Raw genomic sequence first — 5,000 nt, 5'->3', positions numbered from 1 at the left:
ATGTATGGTGCAGTTGATGTCTGTGTTTTTATTTTTTTTTATGGCATCTTGACACTCTAAGCTCATGAGCTCCTAAGTTCTTCTGTTGCTAGTTCTTGTTATGTGACGTTTAAAAAAATACATTTTATAGATAGTTCGAAGATGACGTCACTCAGGTCTTTGTTATTGTTTTTTGCCATCCGCGTTTATGAGTAATGCTCACTGAACTGTATTAACCCGACTATAAATGTTCATGGATACACACAATTTTGTGTGTTGGTCCGTTATACTTCCGGATGGCAATGTTATGAGCTTCTTAGCCAAGTGCACACTATCTATAGATAGTATGCAGATGACGTCACTCAGGCCTTTGTTATTGTTTTTGCCATCCGCGTTTGTGAGTTGTTCTCACTAAACTGTATTAACCAGACTGTAAAAGTTCATGGTTACACAGAGTTTGTGTGTTGGTTCGTTATACTTCAGGATGGCAATGTTGTGAACTCCTTGGCCAAGCGCATTCTATCTATAGATAGTTCTAAGTTGACGTCACTCAGGTCTTTGTTATTGTTTCTTGTCATCCGTGTTTATGAGTAATTCTCACTAAACTGTATTAACCTGACTATAAACGTTAATGTTTACACACTGTTTTGTGTGTCGGTCCGTTATACTTCCGGATGGCAATGTTTGTGAACTTCTTAGCCAAGCGCATACTATCTATTAGACATTAGAATGTATTATTTGTCTTATATCTTTTTTGTTGTTGTTGTCTTATATCTGTTTTTAAGGTGTCCAGATCAGTTGGTTGATTAAACCCTGAGGTATACGTGTATAGCTGGAGATGTTTGTTTTTGTGTTTTGTTTTGTTTTTCTCTCCTTTTTTGGACTTGTGTCTTGCTATCCACTTTTTTTTTATAATGTCATATTTTAGACATTCTTCTTCTTCTCCGTCAAAAAGGGAAAATCCATGAATATGTTGAAATAAATTTACACCTAATGTTCATGACGGCAGGAGACAAGGCTTTGAGCTATTAGTATTTAATGAATTTTGTGGGTGCGGCAAAGGTGTCATCGTTTGCAGCTGCCGAAAGGTCTCATATTCATAGTTTTGGAACGTCAACTGGAACTGTTCAATACCATGACAGAGCCTGTCTAATGATGTTGTAGGCAGGTTTTTTTAAAGTGCGTGGCCTATCCACCTCTACTTCCTTTTTCTTGAGGAAAGGTTGTTGGCTGTTGGCTTACCAGAGGTATTCATTCCTGATTTTAATTGCCCATGCCCTGATGCCAAAAATCATCATTAGACAATTATTTATAAAAGTCTGAAATTTGTGATTTTCTGAAAAGGTAGAAATTTAGCATGTATTTCTTCTTGCAAGTGGTTCCATTCCCGATCCCAAGAATCGCTGAGGCCAGTAGCCTTGATTTGTGCGTTTTGCAGTTCTTCTTTGGAGTTTAACAATTGCATTGATTTGATTTCTTTGAGATCTGAGTATTCTAATACTGGTCGCACAAGAGTTATCTTTTTTACCATTGGCCCGTTATATTATGTTGAGTCTAAATTGTGTTACATGTGACTCTCTTTAGGTTTCGTTTTTTTTAAAGGTTGTAGCCTGATAAGATTCTGTATGTATATGATTAAATAAACTCTTCAGGTCATTGTTACAAGTTATTTTGTTTTCTATTTTTTATTTGTTAGTTATAAAGTTTGTCCACTAGGCTAGATGCAACATACCGTCTACAATTGAAACGATATTCAGTATTTCTGTTTGATTAAGAACAATTCAACCACATATCGGGAATAATGCGCCATATAAAGCAGCGGATTTTTTTTCATAAACTTATGAAAGACTATAAAGATATAGCAATGAATAATCTTTAACTGTTATACATATTATGCGTGTGGGTTGTTGCAACTATTTACTAGTTTTATTAGGCCATCTATGAAGAATGAGCGTGTGACTGAACCATGTATCTTTTGGGAGGGAAAAATAGTAACAGCTTATGTAGTACGGAGTGACATGAAGGCAAAGAGTAGACAAAACTCATTTGGTGAGCAACTCATGTTCCACATAATTTCGCATAAAGCAAATAGGCGGGCTTTGTCCTGTGTACCTAGCATAAAGCAATTAACCTCTTTCCTTTAGTTTTTGAAGACGAGCCAAGTCCACCTAAATGACCACATTAATTGCAAAAGTATAGTATTTTCCTTTTGTCGGATTGATATTACGAGCGAGGTCAAAAATGAAATATACGCCGTAATACTTCATCAACTCTACAAATATTGAAGTTATATATGCGCTCCTACATGATCAGTGTGACTATGTTCTTTGTGCTTTGCAGTATCTATTTATTCTCCTTCTTCGCAACTTAGCGTAATGGGCAATCAATGCAACATTTTCGGGTATTAGTTATTATATACGTTGACAAAAAAGACCACATTCATGGACATCAGGAATTTACCTCGCTTTCAATAAAGTATAATGAATAACATTTTAAACAAAGTCCTTCTTATCAAAGAAGTAGAAACAGGTAGTGTCTATCTTTATTTCTTCTTTCCGCCAGCAGTCAGATTATGGATTAGCAATTTACACATTGCAACAGAAGCAATTTGCCTCACAACTTTCAAAAAGAAACATGCCAATCTGTTTTTAAGATTAGAGCTAGAGTGCATATTATTTTCTATTCCAATATATCCATCTAGACACCTAATCTTACGTATCTACCTACCTACCTATCTACTTGCCTACAGATATATACCAAAGTAATCATCCATCTATCATTTATCCAATATACACCTGTCTATGTCCTTATCAATCTATCTTTTTTTGGCTCTTCTATTCTGATTCTCTTTATATCTTTTTCTGCAGACAAAAACAAAATGATTTGTCTATGACGTCATCGGTAAAAAAAAACACACCCAGACGAATCGTGGTTAAAATTCTATGAAATACAAAATCCGATGGAGTTCATTTTGTTGCATATTGGTTCTAACAATATTATATTTATCCAGTTTCTTACTCAAATTCCAAATATTTTGTCTCCAACTTTACCTGTCTGTATATCATTGGTTTTATTTCGTTGTTAGCAAGAATTAAGAATATATGATTATGGTTTATGTAATTGTGGTTGATTTTGTTTTTTAAATTGTCCTCATTTGAATCCTAAAACCATTCAAACTCTTAAATATATACCTACCACAGGAAATGTTCCTCTTTACAACCCGACGTGTGCATACTATATGAAAATAAGCGCACGTCAATACAACCCATTTATTATTGCAGCATAAATAAATAAATATATAAATAAAATGATAAATAAATTTCTGTTCCTTATCCTCATTTAATTGTTTTCTTCTCTCTCTCTCTCTCTCTCTCTCTCTCTCTCTCTCTCTCTCTCTCTCTATGACAGAAAAGGCTGCTTAATCCAGTCGTCAGCCGCAATGCAACGCCGCAAAGGAAGCAAAGCGGGCTACAATTCATTCTTGCCTAAGGAATAAAAGAGATATCGACAGACGAGCTCGAACGCGGGTCTTCGATGGTAATTGAGATGCCTTATGTCATCGGCCCCAATATACAACAGTTATCGTAATTCAATTTACACAGATTAGATGCCTTCCATGTACCGTGATTTTCTTTTTGGATTAAGATAGAAATCATTGTTCTTAAACAACCTCAGATGAGAGATTGAGTCAGGTGGTGAGTGGGTATACATTCAATCTGGGTGGAGGCAATTCGTTATAATAAAACACACTTTTTTATCAGCTTGGAGATGAAAATACATGTAGCCGTGATATGAACCTGTGGCGAACTTATTAAGAGATAAATCGACACCCAGAGCTTCACATAACTTTATTTTTAAAGATATTATCAATGAATCCCTATTATACATATTTGCAGGTCTGAAAACCAAACGAAATTTGGGTTTGATTGAACATTGCCAAAATTATGGGATCCATAGGATGGTCCATATTAAAGCGTAACTGCGTTTTGAGAGTTTACTAAACATATCAAGCTCACCGATCCAAAAACTAATTTCATACACAAAAAAAATGATTTTTAAACTTTTTTAAAAAATTCCAGACGGATCTACAATCCATGAAGTAAAAGTAATAGCGATTCTACCTTGCAAACCAACCTCAACCAACTTCGTTTTAAATACCGAGGGCCATTGATTGTTGCGTCATAATCGTTAGTTAAGCATGCATTGTCCAGTCGATGATCCAATCAGCTTAGGGTCATTTTTGTAAATATCGCTATATTCAAACATGCCTACTTGAAAATATAAAAAGTCGTATGTTTAGGAGATAAAAACTGTAGTCGCTATAGTTAACTTTAAAAATCATCAATTTAGCCTTACAATAACACTTCAAAGTCCTTTAAATTTTGAAGTCTGGTTTCAACTTTAAGTTTAATAAGCTTTAACTACTTTAACGATGCTCAAAAAGTTCTGAAATTAGAGCCAACCTTGTGTAATTAATTCTCCGAATTTTTCGTAATAGTAGGCACTTCTGGCTATCACTCATAAATGTGATCAACGCCTCGATCTGGTATTATGCAGGGGTGAACCAGAAAGAAAAAAGCCACATTTGTTTTGGAATCCCTTTTGTATTTACTAAAAAAAAACTCATTGCCCCAACCATCCATCAAACCGCCAACCAAGCTATAAACACTTCCAAATAAGCAAGATAAAAAGTTGTTATAAAATCTAAAGGTAAGATTAGCCTTCATCCTTCCTCTTTTATCTATCGCCAGCCTGACGGTTTTAATTCACACTGTCATATCAACAACGATTCTCTCTCTCTCTCTCTCTCTCTCTCTCTCTCTCTCTCTCTCTCTCTCTCTCTCTCTCTCTCTCTCTCTCTCTCTCTCTCTCTCTCTTGCGTGCTATTTTTCTCATTCTTTTTCTTTCTCTCTCTCCCGCTCTTTTTAAGTCATTTTTTTTGTTCAATCTAATTCTCACGCCCTCTTTATCTATCTATCTATCTATCTATCTATCTATCTATCTATCTATCTATCTATCTA

General features: G+C 35.1%; 1 protein-coding gene across 8 annotated transcripts in view; it reads right to left on the bottom strand.

Moving 5' to 3' along the window:
* The window catches only part of LOC144971240 (kazrin-like), a 149,511-nt gene that overhangs the window by 124,692 nt on the left and 19,819 nt on the right, over nt 1-5,000 (bottom strand). The gene's annotated exons all lie outside the window — the stretch shown is intronic.

This window comes from Berghia stephanieae, chromosome 4 (genome assembly GCF_034508935.2).
Source record: "Berghia stephanieae isolate SIO BIC M18660-M18661 chromosome 4, UCSD_Bste_1.3, whole genome shotgun sequence".
NCBI lineage: Eukaryota > Metazoa > Mollusca > Gastropoda > Nudibranchia > Aeolidiidae > Berghia > Berghia stephanieae.
Note: the sequence above shows the minus strand (reverse complement) of the source record. Positions and strands in the feature narration are given on the sequence as shown.